The following is a 25,455-nucleotide window of genomic DNA, read 5'->3' as shown; positions in this document are numbered from 1 at the left end:
TGGGAAAGGCATTTTTCTCTATCAAAACATCAAACGGAATCTTAGAAGCTGTTTAAGTTTCCAGAATTTATTTCATATATAAAATTAAACTCAAAGGATTATATAAAGAATGATCAAAAACTCATGGAGTGGGGGATGCTACTCTAAAATGTAGACGTTTTCATATTCCAGAATGAGTATAGCTGCAAATACAGTTTTTAAAGACAGTAGTTTAAAATTTCTATAGCAGGAATGAAGAACAAAATTATATCAGAAAATTTTTGTCCAGAACTGTCAGGTACCAATTTTCTAGCAACCAGAAAGGAGGTGCAGAATTATCTCCATAATAACCGCTATTAAATTATTCTAGCATAATATTGCTAACAAAAGATGTATATCAGGCAGGGGATATGGCCTGTCCTACAATTTGTTTCTCTGAGACACTGACCTGACTGACACTTCTCACGTGTAATCTAGGAGACAATAGAGCACAGTTTGCAGGGATGGCTGCCTGGAGAGAGAAAATAATTCTGACTTACAATCACCCCAGCTTCTCCTGGGAAAGGTCCCCTCTGACTCCATTTTTCAGCATGATATACATGACCCAAAACACAGTGATGAATGCCAGCTGGGATTTTCATGCCTTTGAATTTGGGGAATTATTTTTATTGCTAAAAATTGTGTTATTATCTTTCACATTAATTTTGGCCATTAAATATAAGATGCTTTGATTTTTTGTTCCCTGTCTGCATGAAAGCAGAAACATTACAGTCTTCTGTTTCTGTTTTCCACAAAAGAAATAATTACAAAGGAAATTATGAAAATGAATAGTCAATTACTACAGGCTGGGAGTAATTATCCATCCCAGGTGCCCTGGTTGGTCATCTGTGCTCACCAGATACAGACCAAAGAATCTCTCACTGTGGTGCTTGGGCATTACCATAGCGCCAACTGTTATGGCCTCCCTCCTGGTCTCTTTGCTTTCATTCTCGTTCAATGCAAGTTATTCTCCACTCAATAGCCAGAGTGAGTTTTAAAAACAAGTTTTATCCAAAAAACTTGAAAAAAACTATTCCAGGTGTTTAACAGGTGAATGTTTACACAAATGTGGTACATATGCTGGGTATTTCCAAAAAGGAAGCTAATTCTGCTACTCTAGCCACCAACTATTGGACCAGGGACAGGAGCATGAACAAAAAGACTTCATACATGGATTGGACGTGAAGGAACCAGACCCACAGTGGCTTTGTATGAAAATCTGACCAATGTTGGTTAGCACTCAATTTTTAAGTAGTATCAAATATTCAATCAGAGACTCTTTGTCAGAAAATGAACTCATTAAAAAATGAAAACAACAATGTGGATAATTATGGTGTATTACTAATGATACCATTATATCTTTCCTGGTTTACTTTAAGGCCTTTACATAATCCATTCTTGAGAGCACTTGAATCCAGATTTCCTGATAAAATGACTTACTTTTATATCCTATAGTTTTAAATATTTTAAAATAGTTCCTCCCCTATTATTAAATATTTTCTATGTGTCTTCCTTGACAAGTTTCTTTGCTATCTTACATAAATATAGATTTCTAGGACTACCAAGATGCTCAATTTCAGCATCCCTTTTTGGCTTCCATATTTTATTAAGAAGCCTTGATTATATCTTCATTCTTTTTCTGGTATTTTCCTGATTCAATGACCCACTCTCCTAGTACATGCACTCTATCTCTCCAGTTCTAACATAGATAAAGATGACTATTATTGTAAAAGTCAATGATCTCTTTAATGAAGTTACCCAATTCTGTTCCTGGTAATTTGGGTATGTGTGTGAATGATGCATCCTCAGATACCTTGCCATAAATGTGAGCATGTGGTATCAGCAGGCTGATGAAGAGCACATTATACCTACCCCCTTCCTCAACACAGTCTTTTATTAACGATGGGATTAGAATCATTTTGTGGACTAGACATAATGGACATAAACATTTTGCCAAATGATTTGTTTAGGACATAAGCAATTACTCCAGAATCATTAGTCTAAGAAAACCGATTAGAATGAAGGGCTAAGAGATGCAAGAAACGAAGTCGATGAGATCACCTGAGACACCAAACCTGTTCCTGAAGTTAAATCCACACTTTGCCAAATCTAGATGCCCTCTCCTGTGACTCCTCAATCCGCTCAATCAGTCACAGCCACAAATGGTGCCAATGTTACTTCTGAAATGTGTCTTGACTCAGTTGTCTGCCCTTTCTCCACACTTTACTTGTTTGTTCTGCTTCCTTTATCCCTCACCTGTTTCTTGAAATAGCCACTAATTTCCAGGCTCTTCTCCCTTTATCAGGCATGTCCTCCATACTATCACCAGTCATTCCTCCGTATCACAAAATATGACTAAGTATTGGTCTATCTAAAAGAGATCTAGGGCTCCCACTGCCCACTGCAGTGATTTTTAATGGCTGGGATTTTTGTTTGAGCTATGGAGGGAACAGACTTACATTTTATTTTCTTCTTTGATCCATTTTACCAAAAAAGAGTAAATTGGTCTGGGAAGGGGTTCTGAATTCTGATTTTTAAAAGCATACAGGTGATTTTGATATAGGTTTCCTTCAAATGACTCCTTAGAAAACTATGATTATGGGCTGTTGAAAAAAATTCTGCCTCCTGTAACTTAACTACTGACTCATAATTCTCCACTGGCTTGTCAATTCTGTTAACTAAACACAGCACTCCATCTAACTCTGAAAGCCCAGTTCATGTGAATTGTGGACTTTCTGAACTAAAGGCTTTACCAGACGTATTTTTCCTGTCTTTGTGTTTGAATCTATGCCAGATATTTTGTCTAATGTTTCAAAATGGCACTCATGCACAATTGGGTCTGGATAGGTGGGTTATATATTACTTTACACAGAAGTGAATAAAAACTTGTAATTTCTTTCTTTGAAATAATTACGTAATATGTGCTAAATTTATTTTAGGTACTAAATTTAAATTCATATACGATGCTGTTTTAAAATTCATCTTTGAGATTTTTGGTGATTATTTGCATATTTACATATTTAAAAACATTTCATCTTTTAATATTTTAATGTTATTAAATATATTTTTAAATATCCCATCTTTGAAACATATTGTATCTTGTTATATGTGTGTCATAAAATGCTTTAAAAGCAATATAATCTGATGTGAGAGCATTAATCAGAGAAATGAAGGAAAATTGGAAGATTTTACTAAGAAATAAGCATAACTTCACAGCTAAAATGAGTTGACAGATATAAGCAAAAAGATGAAACTCAGTGAATTAGAGAGGTTAAAATAGAGATAGAATAATCTGTCGAACACATGAATTTTCTTATATGAATAAAATAAGGAAAGTTAGAGGAAGGAAATGGATAAGAGAAATATCTGCGGGACAGTACCATCTACAGATAACAAAATATGAGCTGTTACTACCATGAAAGATCGGTGTTTAAAATCTCGAGTTTCTCTTCCATGAATTATATGCTAACTTCAGCCTCTTAGATGAGGACAGGAGATGAAGCTGGAGCAGGGAATGACACCTGGCCAGGGGATATGCTGCTCCTACTATGCTTCATTTCTTTCTTTCTTAATGGCTGCATTAGTTTTTAGTTTTTTTGGCTTCTATGACTCCCCATATTGTTTGCAGAATTGCACTGATCCACATATGACTATAAGGTTTTTAATTAACCTACTATGAATTCAAACTTCAGCTCCGTATTTGTTACTTGGGTAATCTTGACCAAGTAATGGCACCTTCCTAAGAAGGTATCCTTGTATGTAAAATAGGTATGTTACTAGCATCCTACTTACAAATTTATTGTGAGGATTAAATCAGTTCATGTTTGTAAACACACATAAACCTGGGCCTTCCCTGGGTTAACTATTCTATCAATATTGACTGTTATTATTATCATCATTAGCACTGACTTGGTTAGAATGTTTTTTGAATTAGGTATCTTGATAAGCCTTTAATTCCTAAAGATTCTTACACCTAAATTTCAGAGTGTTAGAGTTTCTTTAGGTCTTATAATACTCTACTTCTTCACCAGGTTTATCATATCAGGAAATGTCTTTGTCTTTTCCTCGTTTTCCCAGTTCTTCTATTTTATCTTGCTTTTTGTTTTTCCTGGCCTTGATGTTGGGGACAGTCATTATTCAGCCAAATATGAATATGGTGGAGTTTAACTCTTTTTTTTTTTTGAGATGAAGTCTCGCTCTTGTCCCCCAGGCTGGAGTGCAGTGGCGCGATCTCAGCTCACTGCAACCTCCGCCTGCTGGGTTCAAGCGATTCTCCTGCCTCAGCCTCCTGAGTAGCTGGTATTACAGGCATCTGCCACCACGCCCAGCTAATTTCTGTACTTTTAGTAGAGACAGGGTTTCACCATGTTGGCCAGGCTGGTCTCGAACTCCTGACCTCAGGTGATCCACCTGCCTCGGCCTCCCAAAGTGCTGGGATTACAGGTGTGAGCCACCATGCCCAATTGAGTTTAGCTCTTAAAATAACAGATATTCTCTATTATCTACAGTCTAAGATTGATGAGTATATTATTAGCTTCCAAGAGTGCCTGCCAATAAGCAGCAGTGTCTAGCACTCATGGCTGAAATATTGCTGTGATGGTCAGATGTTTTTGAAAAGCTTCAGCTAACTGGCTAAAGAACACAGCTGCTGAACTCAGACAAGACAGGAAAGAACTTCATTTTGCTGAGACTTCAAGATGTGTTTTCATGTGTTCTGTTCTGTGTGGGGTTGAATAGTAACAGCAGGTAAAGGCTTAGGAGTGTTTCAAGTTCTGTCCTTTCCTAAACTCTTCTAATAGCCAGAAAAACCTTGTTTTCTGTAGACAGCTTCACTTTTTAAAGGACTATTTACTCCCACAAAGACTCCTATTTTCACAGGCTCCTCATGACTGCCACCAGCCTAGGGAAGTAGTTGTTCCTTGAATTAGCAAGGCTGACATTTTGACCACTTCCTCTACATTCTTCTCTAGACTCCTGTCCTTGCTGTTCATTAGATTAGGCCAGGACAAAATAGACCCGCAGCTCCACACAACTTCTCACAGTCTGATACCTGAGGTCAAAATGGTGTCTCTTGTGGGATGCCTCAGTGACCCAACCTAGGAAAGAGAGCCCGTTGGGACTTCGTCCATTTCCTCAAGATACTTAATGATGCAACTCTGTGAAGAAGAAGGAGAAACAAGCTGAACTATTCCAAATATCAAAGAGAGCACATTTTATGTTAGGGAGTAAAAATAAATTTAATTCCACTATTTTCTACTTTAGATTGTGCCATTTATCTCTGTCCTTACTTAAGCTGAGATTTAACATAGATTTAAAATTCCATATTAAAATATGCTTCTAAGAAGCAGCCAGATGGACATAAATTGACTTTGAGGAGATACCTCTTTGCTTTACTTTTGCTTATTGAAGCTGCATACTTGGCAGACAAGATCCCGTGTTAGCAATTGCATTCCCCTAGTGCTTGGGCCTTGAAAAAGAGATGGTAACAGAATTTGAAACAAACCAAGAATATCAAATGTGGCAGGGTAATGCATGAATAAACTATTCGAATATAAAATATTTAGCTTGCATGTTGCCAAGGTGGTATGAGAAAACTAGGGTGGGATGTATGAACCATTTCCTAATGTTCAGTCCTGCACCACATCCCAGAAGATAGATTATAGGCTCCAGAGCTGAACTTTAGTGCTAATCATTTCAACTCAGCTTTTTGCTCTTTTACTGTCTAATAGTAAAATTTTAAAAGTGTGAAGATTTATAGACAAAAATTCAGGGTTTTATTGTTGTGCAAAACCCAAAGAATCAGAGCCAGAAAATATTGTCTGAATGACTATTAAGTCATTGTAACAATTATTAAACTTCCTGCACTATGCTGAGGACACTGGAATATCCAGATATCTTTCAAAGAGTGTAAAATATACATGAGAGTATAAGATTAATTGGAAAAAAATCAGGAATCAGAAGAGGGTGCAAAAAGACATTAGAGGCTTAAATATAAAAGGTAGTTGGAGAGGTTGCCTATCAAAATTCTAAAAAGTCAGGTAAATAAAGTCAACTCATCTAAAGTCTATGCATATGAAGATGCCTACATTTTCATGAAAGGTGTATATTAAAATGTCAAGAAGTTATAGTAAATGTTATCCCAGATCCCATCATCAATATACTTTGATGCAAATTTCAAAGGGACCTCTGGAAAAATAGCAATGACTGTGTTCATTGCTAGCTAGTAGGATGAGCATGTGCTATACTTGGTATTAGATCGATTTGTGTTAAGTGGGAACATCTCCAGAAATTCTCCACTATCCAACAAGAAAGTGTATATCCTATGCTTTTATTTCTCTGCACATTTGCCTATGTGAGACACTCACCAGGAAGGCTCTCGTCATTTCCCACTATCTGTGAAAATCCTTCTTGTTACAATGTTCACTTCAAATTCTACTTTTTAGGAAACTTTCTCAAATGTTAGAACTCTTCATTGTTCATTCAAATTTCCTGTGTTTCGCTTGCCTCTCCAAACTGAATCACATGTGTTTGAAGAGAAAAGGCTATGGGTGGCAGAGACAATGTTAAGTATTCCCCAAATCTTCTAATTTACCTCCAGGAGACACATGAAAACAACATTCCAGCCTTTTGACGTTATGTAGGGAAAAATGACTAATTTTGATTAGTGGAATGTGGGTGGAAATGATACACACAGTTTTCAAATTTGCCTTGTAAAAACTCCACACCTTTCTTTTCTTTCTCTAAATCAGAAAGAAATGGGATTGCACTCCCACGTTTAGAGCAGTACTATTCAGAGTAGCCAAAGATGGAATCAACTTATCTGTGAATGGATAACTAAAGAAAATTTGGTACATATACACAATGAAATACCATTCAGCCATAGAAAGGAATGAAATCCTGTCATTTGCAGAAACATGTGTGGAAACAGAGGTCATTATGTTAAGTGAAATAAGCAAGGCCAAATGGACAAGTAACTCATGGCCTCTCATATATGGGAGCAAAAATCATGGATCTCATGGAGATAAAGAGGAAATTGTTGCTTACCAGAGGCTGAGAAGGATAGAGGAAAGAGAAAGATAAATAGAAATTGATTAATGAGTACAAAAATACAGTTAGATGCAAGAAATGAGATCTAGTATTTGATAGTTCAGTAGGGTGACTATAGTTAATAATTTATTGTATATTTCAGAATAACTAAGAATTTGAATATTCCTAATATAAAGAAGAGTGTTTGAGGTGATGAATATTCTGATTACCCTGATTGGATCATTACACATTGTATGCATATATAAAACATAACATGAATCCTCAATATATGTACAACTATTATGTGCTAATTTAAAACATGAAAAAAATCCTCCCATGTCCTGTTTTTGGTCTATTATCATAGCAATAGAAGCTCTGTGATGAGGAAGGGCAGTGACACAGGCTAGAAAGAGCCTGAATCCCTTAGTCACTTAATGGAGTGGTAATTCCCAGAAGAAATACCCAATAAGTAACTTTTTTTTTTTTAAGGTGGTGTCTCACTCTGTCACCTAGGTGGAGTGTACTGATGCGATCTCGGCTACCTGCAAACTCCACCTACCAGGTTCAAGTGATTCTTCTGCCTCAGCTTCCCAAGTAGCTGGGGCTACATGTGTGCACCACCATGCCCGGCTAATTTTTGTAATTTTTTTTTTTTTTTAGTAGATGCAGGGTTTCACCATGTTTGCCAGGCTGGTCTCGAACTCCTGACCTCAGGTAATCTGCCTGCCTCGGCCTCCCAAAGTGCTGGGACACGAGCCACCGTGTCAGTAACTTCTACATAGGATTTTGAATGAGTGAACATTTAACTCCTAGTGTGTAAAGGTACTGACATTTTTTGTTGTTTTGTATTTTATGAGAGTTGGCATTAATTACTCTTAATATCTAGATGTCACAAGACTTATGTAGGTTTATACTAGACTTTTCAATGTTCAAAGAAAGAATTTCCATTGGAAATTAGAATAGTCTTAAGAAACTTCGGGGAAGTCAAGAAACAAAATAGCATAAAGTATGAGTTATACAGCCATATCGAAAGAAGAATTGACATCTCAGGGTGTTTAGATTGTCACAACAAACAAAAATGGTAAAGAAATTTAATGACATTCTGTTTAGGAAAAAAATCTATTCAAGCTGTATTTTTCCTCTGCTCTTACACCGACCCAACAACAAGCAACACAGAAGACTTCAGTGACCCCAAAATATGTGGTCTTTTTTTTCCCACAGCAAGCAATCAATTCTGTAGTGGACACCATCTAGGTATCCCCCAATTCAATTCTGTTGTTGTCTACCTGGGGTCAGTGTCACATCCCACAGGTTGAGGGCTCAGTCCCCATGACTGCCTCCACCAACATCAGATACTATTAACAAGTATGGGCCTCTGGAACTCCTGCCTGACTGATGTCAAAGTGGGGTTTCCATGCTACCTGCTTTGGTGTTTGACTAATTTACTGGAGCAGCTCACAGAACTTAGGGAAACACTTACTTGTATTTACCAGTTTATTATAAAGGATACAGATGAAGAGATGCATAGAGCAAGGTAAGGGAAAGGGGCATGACACCTCCATGCCTTCCCTAGCTGCCCCACCCTCTAGGGATCTCCATGTATTCAGCTGTTCAAAATCTCTCTGAACCCCATCCTCTTGGGTTTTTATTAAAGCTTCATTATGTAGGCAAGATTGATTAAACCGTTGGCTATCAGAGATCCGCTTGATCTCCAGCCCCTCTCCACACTCTGGCAGTTGGAACATGGAGCTGAAAGTCCCAACTCTGTAATCTTGCATTTGCTTTTCTGGTGATCAGCCTCCCCTAAAACTATCAGTCAACATTAGCAAAAAAAAAAGACAACATTTTGGATTCCAAGGATTTTAGGAGTCATATGCTACAAAATGAAACCAGGAAGGAAGACCAAATGTATATTCCATAATACCACACATACCATTAAAGATGTTATTAAAGAAAGTAGATATTTTTAGACTATATATTGAAAGATTAGTGAAAAATTAGGGAGATGTAGCAGGTCTCTATAAATTAATCTGTCAAAATACTTCCTTTTTTTTTTTTTTTTTTTTTTACCCATTCTACTAGATGGAGCTAATAGAGGGAGTCAAAAGGAGCTAAGACTAAGGAGTCATAATGAGTCACAGGAGATTGCTTTTGGTTTGATATAAGCCATTTGTTCAGTGACCAAAATTGTCCAGTTGAAAGATGAGCATCCTACTCCAGGGGGATTGAGTTTTCTATATCGAAATCATTCAAGCACAAGCTAAGCATTGGATTATAATGGAATTTTTAGAGGGATTTAAGGTCAACTAAATGCCACTACTATTACTACCATTTTCAAAGATGTCTAGTGGGAATGTAACAATATCCAACAGGACTTCAGAGAGAACAGAACAGAAAACTCTACCAGAAGTTCAATTTTCAACTTTTATATGCCACAATTAATGTTGGCCTTTTTCTACAGACCCTCTGAGAAGTTGTATCAGCCATTTGTGGTAATGGCATAAATCTCTCTTGATGCATGACTATAGGAAGGAAAAAATATTTCTCCTAGGAAGTTATAAATTACTGATCTGAGGAAAGCCCTGGAAGAAAGTACATTTTTTTGTATGTATTATAAACTACTCTTTAGAAAAATAATTTTCTCCCCTCAGTGCTTTCAAACTTCACAATTGTTACGGTGAGGCCAGTACTACAATACTCTTACATAATGCCTCCTCTATGGGCAACTCAAAGCCATTTGTAAATGATACTGGAAACTCATTCTGTTTTTCTGAATGAAGTTCCTTATTTCTAAGGCACTTTGAATCCACCCACCGAATAACCAGGGCTCAGAATTAAGTACAATCGCCTATCCTATTCATTGCCACCTGGTTATTTTCCATTTTTCATCACTTACAAATTCTGACAAATTATGCATTGCACAATTGTCTCTACATTTCAAGTTTCAAGACTGACCTTTCTCTGTTAGAGAAAGAAAGTATCATAGTCTGAAAGAGCACAGATCTCCCAGTTCCTTTCTTACAAACAAGGTCTTATTTCTATTCTTGAGTCCTTTTCCTACTTGAATTTTGGATTGTTCCTGCTCACAAAGGATAGATCCTTTTTCAAAAACTGTGATGTTGCTCTGTTTCAATGTTTAACCTTTTAGCTAATTTTATTTCTTTTCATTTCTCTTGTTATTTATAACAAAAGAAACTCTGACTCTTACTTGAAGTGGCTTATTCTGAAAGAGCAATTCATTTTGCATTTTTGGAGCTCAACTCTATGAATGATATATTTAGACAGCACAGGCTCATCTGAGCATATCAGCCTACAATATCTTAAAGACTCCCTGCTTCTTCTTTCAGTTCTGGCTAATCCCATTTAGAATGAACTAAGGAACATAGTAGAGAGGCTTACATCTTTGTACTTGGACTACAAAATATATATTCCTGAGAAAAGGCACTGCTTGACACTTTTATAAATCTTCTTAAATACACTTAATTGGAAAAAAGCTATAAGAGCAATAAAAAGAACAATGAGTTTACTGATTATTCATGAGCTATGTATACATTTATGTTGCTTACTCTCCCTACTCTTGCACTACTAGTTTGAACCCCTTTTGTCTTTGTTTAAATGAAGGAGGCTATTGAAAGACAACGAATTTAAATTTCAAGGTAGTTTTCATGATCTAAAAAAGAAAAAAAATGATGTCTTTCTTCACCTACTACTTATATTTCACAGTATAGGAACAGAATTTCCAAATTAAATATTTATGCATTTTTTTCTACTGTGGGCATCAGCCATTTTATGATACTGGCCTTAGAGTATAGTGATGTCATTATTAGAATGGAGAAGAATATCTGTCACTAACTGCAACGTTGGAAAACTACTTAGCATTTACAAATCTTAATCTACATTTGTAAATTTAAAATAGTGATACAATTCCCAAGAAGATTAAATAAGATTATACAGGTGTAGTTTTGTTGGTACTTGAACTTCAGAATTTGTGTTTTCTGTAGGCGAGTAATGGGAGCCATCAAAGGTTATTACTCAAAGGAGTGACATGATGAGAGGGTTGCCTATACAAATTGATCTGGCAGCAAGGACAAACTTAAAATAAGAAGGAAGAAGTTGAGAAGTATGGTGATCATGTATCTAGAGAGAGTTAAGTGGGGATAAAACTGCAGATATAACTGTGAAAGAAAATGGGGATAAAACTGCAGATATAAATGTGAAAGAAAATATATCAAAATCTACAATTGATGGGATATGGGGATCTCAAAAATTTAAATTTGAAGTGTAAGTACTACAATTTTTTTCTTTATATATATATGTGTGTGTGTGTATATATATACACATACATATATATATATAGAGAGAGAGAGAGAGACAGTCTTGGTTTGTTGTCCAGGCTGGTCTCAAATTCCTGGCCTCAAGTGATCTTCCTGCCTTTGCCTCCCAAAGTACTGGGATTACATGAGCCACTACACCCAGCCAGTGCTATGATTTGAATATGGTATGCCTTTACCATAACTCATGTGGCAACTTTAATTTTCAGTGCAGCGATGCTGGAACTTACAACTTTTAAGAAATGAGGCTAGATTATTCAGGGGTCTCCAGAGGGACAAAATTAATAGGATATATGAATATATGAAAGGGAGTTTATCAGGGAGAATTGACTCACACAATTATAAGATGAAGTCCCATGATAGTGCGTCTGCAAGGTGGGGAAGAGGGAAGCTGGTAGTGGCTCAGTTTGACTCTGAAAGGCTCAAAACCAGGGAAGCTGACAGTATAGCCTTCAGTCTGTGGCCAAAGGCATGAGAACCCTCAGCAAGCCACTGGTACAAGTGGTAGACTCCAAAGGCCAAAGAACCAGGACTCTGATGTGCAAAGGCAGGAAGAGAGGGAGGAAGCATTCAGCATGGAAAAAGGAAAGAAGCCAGAAGACTCAGCAGGCAAGGTTATCCCACCTTCTTCCACCTGCTTTGTTCTAGTTGTGCTGGCAGCTGGATTGGATGGTGCCGATCCACATTGAGGGTGGGTCTTCCTCTCCTAGTCCACCAACTGAAATGTCAGTCTCCTCTGGTAACACCCTCATAATCACACCCAGAACAATGCTTCATCTATCATCTAGGCATCTCTTAATCCAATCAAGTTGACACCTAATATTAACCATCACAGAGGCCTAATGGGAAATCTTTGGTCCATAAGGGCTCTGACCTCATGGGTGGCTTGGTGCCCTTTTTTGTAATAGTGAGTGAGTTCCTGCTCTGGTGACACTGGATCAGTTCTCATAGGAATGGATTAGTTTCCAGGAGAGTGGCTCATTAAAAAGCCAAGAACGCCCCTTTGGTTTAGCCTCTTCATACATGTCTGCTTTTCTTTTCACCTTCTGACATGTTATGATGTAGCACAAAAGCCTTTAGTGGAAGCCAAGAAAATGCTGGTGGCATGCTTCCTGAACTTTCCAGCCTGGGAAACTGTGGGGTAAATAAACCTTTTTTTTTTTTTTAATTACCCAGCCTCAGGCATTCTTTTATAGCAATACAAAACAAAGACAGAAAAATGGTACCAAGAAGTTGGGCATTTCTTTACAGATACCTGAAAATATGGAAGTGGCTTTGGAACTGAGCAATGGGCAGAAGCTGGAAGAGTTTGGAAGACCAGGGTAGAAAAAAATTGTACGCCATGAAGGGAGCGTTAAATGTGATTCTGGTGAAGGCTCAGAATAAGACAAAAATGTTACTGAAATGCCAGTTTCAGTCTAGGTTTTGTTGCTAGATGCACAGAAAGCTGATCACCGAGACAATAAGCATGGCCAGGGAAAAAAGGGGATGAGTAATGTCAGCTGGGGAGATAGGACATAAGTTTCAAATATATCTCCCCAACCAGCTAAAATTGGGAGTTAATGTACTGGGGGAGAAATACAACTGTGTGTGGAAAAACAGGAATTCGAGAGGAGTAAGAAAGCCATCGTAACAAATGAGGGATCTAGTGTTTCATTTTCTGGATGTGGTAATCTGGTAAGCTTCAGTTTCTTGATACTGTGAGGCCTGAAGTTCAGTTTCGTGAGAAAGAAAATCAGGTAAGTCCAAAGTAAGTTTCAGGTTGTAAAACCGGGAGGGCCAATTTCTATACTTATTCGAACACGACCATAAACATCAGTTCTACAGGGAAACTGGGTTGGTTTCAAAAAGATGAGAAAAGGATTGGAACTTCTAAGAGATTTGTTGAGTGTTCATGATCAAAATTCTGACTGAAATATCAACAATAAAGGTCATTCCGATGAGGTCTCACAGGAGAATAGGAAGCAAGATATTGGCACCTGGAATGAAGGCTGCCCTTTTAGTAAAGTGGTTCAAAGCTACAGGACTTTATGGAATTCAAAACATATGAGTGATGAACTAGTATATCTGGCAGAAGAAATTTCTAGGCAGCAAACTGCTCAAGAAACTGTGGTTACTTTTAATAGGTCATGCCCAGTTATAGCAGCAAAGGAACGGTTAAAGGCAGAATTTATAAAAGAAGAGGAGCATAACATGTGAAGAATTCATAGCCTGGCCATGAGACACAGAATGAAAAATGACTTTTCAGGAGAGGCATTCAAGAGTACAGCTGAGAGACTCTTCGCTAAAAAGATTAGCATAGCTAAAAGAGAGGCAGGTGTTAATGGTCAGAACAATGGGGAAAAGCCTCCTAAGGTATTTCAAAGATTTTCAAGGCCACCCTTCCCACCATAAACCCTGAGGCCTAGGACTACAGAATTTTGTTTTGTTTTGTTTTGTTTTGTTTGAGATGGAGTCTCGGAGTCTCACTCTGTTGCCCAGGCTGGAGTGCAGTGGCAGGATCTCAGCTCACTACAAGCTTCACCTCCTGGATACACGCCATTCTCCTGCCTCAGCCTCCCAAATACCTGGGACTACAGGAGCCTGTCATCATGCCCAGCTAATTTTTTGTATTTTTAGTAGAGACGGGATTTCACCATGTTAGCCAGGATGGTCTCGATCTCCTCACCTCGTGATCCGCCCTCCTCGGCCTCCCAAAGTGCCAGGATTACAGGCATGAGCCACCTCGCCCAGCTGGACAACAGAATGGTTTTAAGAAACAGGCCTAGGATGTAGCTGCTTCCTTATCTGGTAATTGCTTCTGGAGCAGCCATGGCTCAAATGACCCCATTTGCTACTCACGTTGGTAATCCAGAGAGTGCCAGTGGTAAGCCTTGGTGGCTGCCACATGGTATTAAGTCTGCAGGACTGAGAATGCAAAACCTAGGTAGGCATGACTTTCTCCACCAAGATTTTAAAGGACGTATGGAAAAGCCTGCAATCCTGGCAGAGACTTGTTCAGGAGTAGTGCCAATGGGGAGAGTCATCTCAAGGGCAATACCTAGTAAAGCTGCAGTGGCAAGATCACTACAGGGACCCCAGAACAGCCTGAAACAGCCACAGGCAACCAACTCCAACTTGTGAGAATAGTCACATGGGTTGCATCCAACAAAGCCATGGGGCAGGGATTCCTGAGGCCTTGGGACACCACCCCTAGCAACAGTGTGCCCAGATGCAGGACATGAAGTCAAAGGAGATTATTTTGGAGCTTTACGATTTAATGTTAGCCCTGCTGGGTTTTTGACTTATGTGGAGTGTGTCTTTCCTTTCTTCTGTCTTATTTCTCCCTTTTGGGAAGAAAGTGTTTACCAAATTCTGTTCCACAACTGTATCTTAGAAATACATCATTTGTTTTGACTTAAGCTGAAAGGAACCTGCCTTGAGTATACGATGAGATTTTGATTTTGTGTTTTGAGTTGCTGATGGAACAAGTTAAGATTTTGGAACTATTGGTATGGAATTATTATATTTTATATGTGAGAAGCACATGTGTTTTGAGGGCACAGGGGCATAATGCTGTGGTTTAAATGTGATTTTTACCCATCAAAACTCATTTTGAAACCTTAATTCCCAGGGCAGCAATGTTGAGGTAGAACCTTTAAGAAGTGCTACCGGACCGGGTGCGGTGGCTCACACCTGTAATCCCAGCACTTTGGGAAGCCGAGGCGGGCGGATCCGAGGTCAGGAGATCAAGACCATCCTGGCTAACATGGTGAAACCTTGTCTCTACTAAAAATACAACAACAACAACAAAATATTAGCCGGCCATGGTGGTGGGCGCCTATACTCCCAGCTACTCGGGAGGTTGAGGCAGGAGAATGGCATGAACTCGGGAGACAGAGCTTGCAGTGAGCCAGGATTATGCTACTGCACTCCAGCCTGGTCAACAGAGTGAGACACTGTCTCAGAAAAGAAAAAAAAAAAAAGAAGAAGTGGGTCCTTATGAGAGGTGTTTGGGTCGTGAGGGCTCTGATCTCCTGGGTGGCTTGATGCTATTCCTGCAGTAGTGAGTTTCTGCTCTGGTGACACTGCATTGGTTCTCACAGGAATTTAATAGTTTCTGAGAGAGTGGGTTATCATAAAGCCACACACACCTTGGGTTTAGCCTCTTCACACATATCTCCTTTTCCTTTGATCTTCTGCCATGTTGTGACACAGCATGAAAACCCTCACCCGAATCTGAGAAGATGCCGGTGTCATGTTCTTTAATGTTCCAGATTGTAAAACTGTGAGCTAAATAAGTCTTTTTTCTTTATAAATTGCCAGTCTCAGATATTCTGTTATAGTAACACAAACCAGACAGAAAGTTAGTCATTTTCAATCTCGAACTCCATGTTAATTTGGAAATTCAGTTACAGGAGAGAACCCCAAGTTGTCAGACAAAAAGGAAAGGCAAAGAATGGAAGACATCAATCAGAATGAAAATCAGAGATGTGGAAGTACAAAATAATGTAATTGATCAAGATTTGCAAGAGCCCAGTGCAGGAAAGCTAAGCAAAATTCAAACTAAGAAGACTTTGTGTTTGGGAGGTCTATGCACTTTTCAAAAAATAATTATGTAATTGTATAGATTTAACATAAATCTAATTATAGCCTCAGCAGGAATTTTTGTAGAAATTGACAAATTGTTTCTAAAATGTCTATGGAAATACACAAGCAATTTCAGGAGCATTTTAAAAAACAAACTGGAAAACAGAGGACTAGGTTTTTAGGAATTATACTACCTGACATCAAAATGTTTATCAAGGTAATACACTGAGTTGTGAAAAAAGTGTTTTTACATATGATGCTGAAATAACTGAATATTCATTTAAAAAATAAAAACCTTGACCTATATCTTACACCACACACAAAAATAAATTTGGGATAACTCATATACCAAAATATGTTAGTTAGCTTGATTTAATCATCCCACAATGTATACACATATCAAAACATCACATTGACCCCATAAATATATACAAAATGTTGTTAAGAAAATGAATGGGAATTTAGAGTACATACTAGAAAAGTAAATTTGCAACAATAATACATAGACTAAATGGTACCATAGCAGTATTCACAGGCGGTGGACAGTAGGGATTTCCTGCAAAGGGCACGACATGAGTGCAGGCATACAGGGGTGAGTGCCTGAGTAAACCTTATAAGTTATGGAATTTTTATGTAGCTTGGCATAGCTGGGGCATAGTATGTCAACATGTATGTTTTAAGAGATGAGGCTAGACAGGCATGCAGAATTTGACATACAAATAAATAAGACCTTATGAAGGAGATGGGAATTTTTCAAAGGATTTTAATCAAGTGGAAAACATGATTCCATTAGTATTTTAGAAAGACCACTATGTAGCTACATGGTGACTGGAAAATGGTATGAGACTGATGGCAAAGTAGTCATCTAGAAAGACTGTCAGTAATCCACATGGGCTTCAGTAAGGAGCCACACTAAGGTATAGAAAGCATGGGCAAAAGAACTGAAGAAATGGATTGTAAAGCTCTTGGGGGATCAAATTAATAGATTAATAGGAATTCTAGGATCTGTTGAGCCAGGGATTTAAGAGAAAAGCCTGCAGTCACTCTTGTAGCCAAGAAGAGTGTTGTTAATTAAGAATAAGATGGAGAGGTAAAGGCAAAGTTTAGAATGTAGCCAGGGTAACTGATTCCAAGGGGAATCTAATCACGTAACTGAAATGGCAACACATGGTGTTCAGGTTGGAGCAAATGAATTTAATGGAGGCTGAGGAAGCTAGTGGGGCTGAAGGTCAAGATGCCTCAAAGACCAGACCCAGTGAAAATTAGAAAGTGGAGGTGGTAAAATATGAGGACATCTCCTCTTCTCAAAAACATGTGACACATCTCCTGTATCCACAACAATGGCACCAAACACTATCTATTAATCGATGACTATAAAACTTATGAAGTCAGGCAAGTCCTGAGTTACATTTCAACCTCTAGAATATTATCTTCAAGTGTAGTGAAGTTCAAATTTTCCATCTTAAGGTAGGAGTCTAAGTCTACTGAAATGAATTGACAATAGATAAATTAACAGGAGAAAAGGCATACAAATTTATTAGCATGCATATGGATATGGGAGTTCAGTTCATATGAGACTCAAATAAGGGTCAGATGATTTAAGTCTTCATATAATACAGAAAGAAATAGAAGCTTAGAGCATGGTGACAGGTTATGACAGGGAGACAGGAGAAAAGGCTTGGCAAGCAAAGGCTATTTTGTTATGTAGGTGAAATCTCTGAGATAGCAGCTCTCAGGAGGAATGGATAGAAGCCTGTGATAATGGTTCTTCTGCCAGACCTTTAAAAGTGTCAGACTTTTCATCTCCTTTTCCTGTGAATCAATCTTCTCTGGAAAGAAAGATCTAGAAAGCCTCTGCATCTGCTGTTTACCTCACTAATGTAGATTCTGTTTAAAGATGCAAATTTCTTCCACATAGTGACAGTTTTTCAGAGCTGTTGGTGTGTCTGCAGCCCCTTCCAATAACTATATCAAAATATGCCAAAGAAGTACATTTTGGAGTGGCATGTTTTGGATTCTTCTACAAGTTATTCCTAGACTTGTAGACTTCTATATTCAGTGGACATCTCACATTTTATGCATGTTCAAATCCAATTTACAGTATTGGGCCAGGGTTAGCATTGAAAACATTTCATAGCAAGAGCATCATAAGTTTTAACTAATCAGAACAGATGCCAGTTGACTCTGAATGGCAACCAGACATAAAGAATTGGAGCAAGCCAAACCACAACTTGCTGGCTAAATATCAGACATGTCACAAAACAATTTAACTTCCAAAACCTTTTGTTCTCAACTTCAGTTGATGATACCACCACCTAAGTCACTAAGTCAGATACTTTAGAGTTATTCTCTATGCCTTCGTTGCATATAAGTGACTTCATGTGTGTCTTTTCCTAACTTATCTTGTGGCAAACAATTTATCATTTCTGTATCTTAAGTTTCTAGCACAGAATTACATGCTGTATTTAGGAAATATTAAAAACTTCTCTGTTTTCAAAAATAAAGGAAGAGGATAAATGAAAAGGAAGAAAGATAAGCTGTTTCTCTCCATTTCAGCATACTCCACCACGCTACTACATAATGAAGTAGCTAAAATGCCTTCTTTGCTGTTATTTTACTCCAAGTCTCAAATTTCAAGGTACTTGGTTAAATTAATTCACATGGGACATGCATAGAGCAAGTATATGTAGGTCACATGCCTAATTCAGATACCATAATCTAGAGTACTCCTTTAGTCAAAAGGCAGAGTATTGTTAAAAGGAAAACCCTAGCTGAATTAAATTTAACAGAGTTTCAATGAGCAAAGAATACTTTGTGAATCAGGCAGCTTCCAGAGCTACAGTGGCCTCAGAGACTCCAGTGCAGCAACATGGTGGAAAAAGATTTATGGACAGAAAAAGAAAAGACGGAAGACAGAAGGGAAATACAGAAACAGCCGAATTGGTTACAACTTGACTCTGACTTACTTGAACATGGTTTAAACAATTGGCCACCTTTGATTGGCCAAAACTCAGTGACTGGTACAAGAGTAGGCTACAGTCTGTTTACAACTCCCTTAGGTTATAGCTCACAATGTACAGAGAAATCTTTAGGTCAAAAGTAAAATATTTTGTTTAACAGTATAAAAGAGACTGTTATGGTTAATTTTAAGTGTCAAATTCACTATGTTAAGGGATGTCAAATAGCTCATGAAAACATTATTTCTATGTGTGTCTATGATGGTATTTCCAGAAAATACTAGTATTTGAATTGGTAAACCTGAGTCAAGGCCATCTGCCTTCCTAATGCAGTCTGGCATCATCCAGTCCAATCCTTTCAGGGCCCACATAGAACCAAAAGGTGGAGGAAGGGTGAATCTCTCTCTCTTTATCTCTCCCTCCCCTCTTCTAGATGGACATCCATCTTCTCCCGTCTGTGAACACACAACCTCTCCACCTCTGCTTTGGGTTCTCAGACCTTTGGCCTTAGCAAAAAGTTACAACATCAGCTTTCCTGATTCTTAGGCCTTTAAACTTATACAAAATTATGCCACCAGCTTTCCTAGTTTTCCAGCTCAGAGATGGCATATCATGGGACATCTTAACCTCCATAAGCACATGAGCCAATTCCCATAATAAATCTCCTTTTATAATCTAGATTGTGTTTGTGTCTGGGAGGAGGGCATATAGATTTGGATCCTGTTTTATTTTCTCTGAAGAACACTAACTAATAGAGGGTATTTTTTCCCAGACACGTCCAAGGGTGTCATTCTTTAAAAAATGTTAACAGAAGCTGAATTCAGTCATCTAGTAGCATCATTGTCTCTGGCCTGTAGCAATTTTCAGCTCAGTTTGGAAGACAAAGTTTTACCTGTGTATGTACAAGGAGTCACTCTAAGATAGCACAGAAGAAAATGCTTAACTGAGTAGAACTGATTCTTCTGCCATGAGAACTCTCCTGTGTCCTGAATTATGTGTATAATTTGTATAATAAATCCAGATAGTAGGTGTTTCAAGTTAAGAAAAGGACATCTTTATAACCCTATTAATATCATGGTCCAAATTAATTCACTAAATCAAATTCTGCAGATCACTGTTCATCAACAATGATGACTGAGCTGTCCAAATAAGCCATAGGAAACAATAAAGAAAAAGTCTTCACCATGACAAATAATGTTGACACTACTTGTCCCTTAGGAGCCACAGTCTATAAAATCAGAATCAACCCTCAAATACACCAATCGAAAAATGTGGGGAATCAAATTCCCCACATTTTTTACTTTCTCATTTAAGTCCATATAACATTTTCTTCCCAAATGAGGGATCCATTTCTACAAAAAGAATTTATTTACCTGTAAGTCTAAGTGTGAATCAAAAGCTCTTCTCATTTTTGATCAAACTATTTTTGTATATTAAGAAATTCAAGCTTATGGGCTTTATTTCAAACTTAAGCAACTTGCATTATCATACTGGGAAAACTAAAGAAAAATGCAGTTTTCTTTAATAAATTCTTGATTTAGCAATCTACAAAATTTACTAAAATGTTGCAAAAATTAAGGCCTTGTTGTTAGACTAAAGCAGAAATATAATTAGCAGTCACTTCACAAAACATGACAGTGGTCAGCATTTCAAAAACAGAGTTGTATTTAGGAAATATAATTTTCTTAGTAGACTCCACCTGGACTTTTGACATCTCTTTGTGAGCAAGGACAAAATGTTTATGAAAAAGCAGAATGTTTTGTTATCCTATGCTTTGTACTACTTTAAGTGAAATATGCCTGCCCTCTACCACATATTTTCACTGTTCCCCTGACCACAATGATGATGGCAGCATAAAGCACAAGTAGTTAAATGCCTCCCATTATAAGAGCTTCCATAATTATTTTTTATTAATATTTATTTGTTAAATAAGAGATTATGAAAATAAACAAAATAGGATTAAAACCAAATAGTATTCACATAATTCTCTTAAAATTTTAAACATCATGATAAAAGGGGAGGGAACAAAATCATATACTTGAGTGAAATGGCCATAAATTCCAAGACAGGCAGATTCAGGTCATGTTTTTGCCCACAGAGCCATCAAATGGGCCTGAAACAAAATAATAATTAATGAGAATAATTTTGATATTTTGTTGGTGTGTTTGAGTCTCCCTCTTGGAATAAATATTTTTAAAGTTCCCTATTGTTTTTAGAATAAATCACCTGGTAAGCCAAGTTATATAAATCACCAATTTTGTTGCTTCTTTTGGCTTAAACACTGAGATAGAAATTTTGCAAATTTCATATCAAAGACTGATAATAATCTCATGCAGGTATCATTATCCTCAATGTAGTGAAAAAACAAGTTTTAAAGATATTAATTGATTAATTGTCCTACTATTACACCACGTATAAATGATAAAGCCAGGAACAAGAAATCCGGTGGGTTTAAATGATTCTTCATGTTAATTCTAAATCACAGTTGTAATCTTGAGGTTGAATAATTTCATACTCAAATCTTATTACTCCCTTCTTCCTTACTCATTTCCTAGATTTATTTTGATTTGTATAAGAATCTACCCAGCCGATTGTATTTTAAGCTCCTCAAAAGCATCTTACTTTTTGCTGTGATCTGAATGTCTACGCCAAAATCTAAGTGTTGTAAATTTAATCCCCCAATGCAGCAATGTGGGAAGTAGGATCTTTTGAGAGGTGTTTCGGAGTTAGGCGGAGCCCTCATGAGTGGATTAAGAAATCCACTATAAAAAAGACCTGTGGGAGTTAGTTGTCTCTTGCCCTCTGCCTTCTGTCATGTGAAGATGCCATAGGAAAGCCTTCCCCAGATGCCAGCGTCTTGATTTGGTATTCTGTTATAGCAGCAAGACACAAACTAAGACAATCTTTTTGTGTCTTTTATTGCATGTCTTCATCTACTTGGGTTGCTATAAAAGAATAACAGAGGCTGGGTAATTCATAAAGAGGTTTACTTGGCTCATGATTTTGCAGGTTGCACAAGAATGATGCGCCAACATCTACTTTTGATGAGGGACCCAAGCTGCTTCCCCTCATGGTAGAAGGCAAAGGGGAGCCTGCATGGAGAGATCACATGGTGAGAGAGGAAGGGAAAGAGAGACGAGGCAGGTGCCAGCTTTTGTCTAACCAGCTCTTGTAGAAACTAACAGAGTGAAGACTTACCCCTTTTCCAATGTAGAGCATTAATCTATTCATGAAAGATCCACTCCCATGACCCAAACATGTCCCACTAGGTCTTACCTCCAATACTGGGCATCAAATTTCAACATGAGGTTTGGAGGAGCAAACATCCATACTATAGTACTCCCTAAGACTGTGGAGAAGGAAGAATCATTTAGTGGACTTGGAACTCTATCCATTGTCTGGCTAAAAGGGTGCTGAGACAAATGGCTAAATCCCACATTGATGTGGTAGGTAGGGCTTTCCGTGTTGACAACCATAGTGAAGTATTTCAGGTGGTCAGAAAGATTACTCACCAAAGAGACTTAATACATTACTAGCTTCACCAGTGACAGCCTTTAAAAACTAGAGATTTTCCCATAGAGGGTTAGACAAACCATCTGTGATTCAGTTATCTAGCATTAAAGACAACATTCATCCTAGAAGCACCATTAATACTGGATTTCTTCTTTTGCCCCAATCATGACCCCAATCAAGTTCAAGTTTAACTATGTCCCTCTGACTCCCTTCTAAACTTCGAACTGCTTTCTATCTTTTTTCTAATGTCTCATTGCTCACTGGCCCCTGGTGTCAGGGAAGAATGACCAGACACATCAAATTTCTTGTTGTTTTCCAATTATCTGTGCTTCTTTCACACCTCATCTCTCCAAATTTTGTCTTTTCTAAACCAGATGCATTTTTACTGTTTCAAAATGTGGTTTGACTATTTTATGAATCCTTTCACAAATATCATACTATAAGAACACAATGCTTTTTCCTGTTTCTGTTGTTTTACTGCACTGAATGTATATCTCTCTGAGAGCAACTGTCAAATTGAATCTGTTCTTACTTTGTTTTTATCATGTTTGAAAATTGGCTAGTGGATCAGTAAGTAGAAATTGATCATCAAGCAGGACTTAAGAGACAGTTATTGTTGCCAACTATTCTGGCAGTAGAAACTAAATGATGCTTTTACAAGAAGATTTGTTTGAGCCCTTGTAGAAATTTGAAAGGTTCTGATAAAGTTGGGGAATTCTTTCTTCTACTCTCGAATCACAACAGCCTTTTCTACCTCTCACCTCACCATTTTACGCAGTTAGTTATAAGACCAATGATTGAAACCAGATGTTGAGTCTTGGTGGCCCTCAGAAGTGAAGTCCTATAAAGATTTGTAAAAAGGGGAAAAATTACTAGATGTTTCCTAACAGAGTGGTGTTGCCTGGAATTGGATCTAAGTATTTTATTCACTTCATGGACATTTTATGTTTTTAGATTTCCCTATATTAATTTAATTATCTGCCTCAGGGTAGCTGATTAAAGGCATATTGTCTCCCTTTGAAGGTGAAGACAAATTGCAGCTGAGAAGCTGTTGAAATAGACAGTGAATAGAACATGACTGCTAAATATGTACTAGCTTCTGATGGCAAGGAATCTCTTTTATTTTTATCTCAATAATATTGGGTATAGGGGCCTTAATCAGTGGGACTACAGCATTAAGATTGTAGCAATACATAGTGAGGTGCTATTTATCCTTTCCAAGTTTTTGAAAGGAGCAAATTTGGCTTATAATTGTCCCAACAGTAGCCATAATCACTATTTCTCTAAATAGGTCTTATATAATGAGTTTCAATATTGAAGGCCCTGTTTTAATTTATATTCCACTGTATTTATTATTTTAACCAAGGAGGCAAGTTCATAAGGTCCAATATTATCAAGCCAATTTACGAACTAGAAACTTCATTTAATTTTACTTTATTACTCATTGGGTGAGTGTGGATATGCTCTCTATGGGCTATTTTAGGGCACAGAATGCTATTACTATGAAGAAATTAGGCAAGATAATAGTTCTGATGGTTCAGATGAGGCTTATCTGTTTTGTGTTTGGTGGTTCCCCTAAAAGTATAAAAAGTATCTTGTTTAAATTGATAGCAATTCCCAGGCATAATGTAATTTGAAGCCCAATATTGATTAAACCACAAAGTTTTGCCAGATAAATATGTTAGCATATTTTAAAGATGATTCAAATCTAGGCTATAGAAGAGAATATTATATAATTGTTCATTACATATATTAATCTCACCTGTGCAAACAATTTATACTTTTATCTAATTTTTTTTCTTACAGTTTTAGTTTGTGGAGAAACTAGTTTTGCACCTGTATGGGGGCTTGAGTACCCCTTATCTGAAATGCTTGTTTTAGAAATCAGATTTTTTAAGATTATGGAATATTTGTATTATACCTACTGGTTGAGGTATCCAAATCCAGAAAATTGCAATCCAATTCCTAATCCAAAAAACTGCAAATATGGAATGCTCCAATGAGCATTTCCTTTTGAGTGCCACATGGCACACAAAAGATTTTGCATTTTGAAGCATTTTGGATTATTGAATTAGAAATGCTCAACCTGTATGACACTCTGATTCCTCTTGAAGAAATCCAAACAACAGAGAACACAGAGAAGTCTTCTCATACATTTTGCAATCTGCTTGTGGAATTTGGACACATATGTTAAGCAACTAAATGACATTTACAAACCGTTAGCAAGTTCTAAATAAGTTACTACAAATTAAATGCATAAGAAAGCCACTTACATTTTTAATGCTCTCTTTAATATTGTATTTTACTGTCTTGTTCTTCCATTTACTAAAGTTGTAAAGATCTTTAAGAAGTGTTATTAAAAAACCTGCATCAGAGACACGTGTGTTTTCTCAATAATAATTTTATTGCTTCTCTTATTTTGTTAGTGCAGCATGTGATTATTAAAATCAAGCTCTGGTGATTAAAACAAAGATATAGCATTCTGTAATCCAGGCTGCAACTCACTTACAGGCGAAGAGATTTGTGAAAAATGGTGGACCTTAACATTTAACCACAATAAGTGACACCTTGGGACGTAATGTGTTGTGTTAATATAAGATTCCAACAATTAACTGGAAATCAACCCCTGGTTATCAACAGATATTCATGGACTCATAAATAAGGACAAGGAAGGGACAGTTACCATAACTAATAGTGCATATTAGCGTATAGTTACCAAGGCAGGAGCATGGAGCTTGATGATTTTTTAGTGAAGAGCAGAATGCTTTTATAATTTAGAATTATACATCCCAAAAGCTCATTAGCCATCACATTATTCAGTGTAACAAAATTCACCAAAGGAAGAAATGGGAGGGGAATAGTTAACCTATACTTCCCAGAGAGAAATGTCAGAATTTGCAGTTTTCCCATAAGTTATTATAGGATTCTCATCCAATATTGTCCCCAGTGATACTATGATCTCTTCTCAGGGGGCTGTATGTGGTAATATTTCCCTGAACCCCTCAAAGACAGGAGGATTCAGAATAACTACAATAAGATCT

This window comes from Papio anubis, chromosome 11, assembly GCF_008728515.1.
Source record: "Papio anubis isolate 15944 chromosome 11, Panubis1.0, whole genome shotgun sequence".
Lineage (NCBI taxonomy): Eukaryota > Metazoa > Chordata > Mammalia > Primates > Cercopithecidae > Papio > Papio anubis.
Note: the sequence above shows the minus strand (reverse complement) of the source record.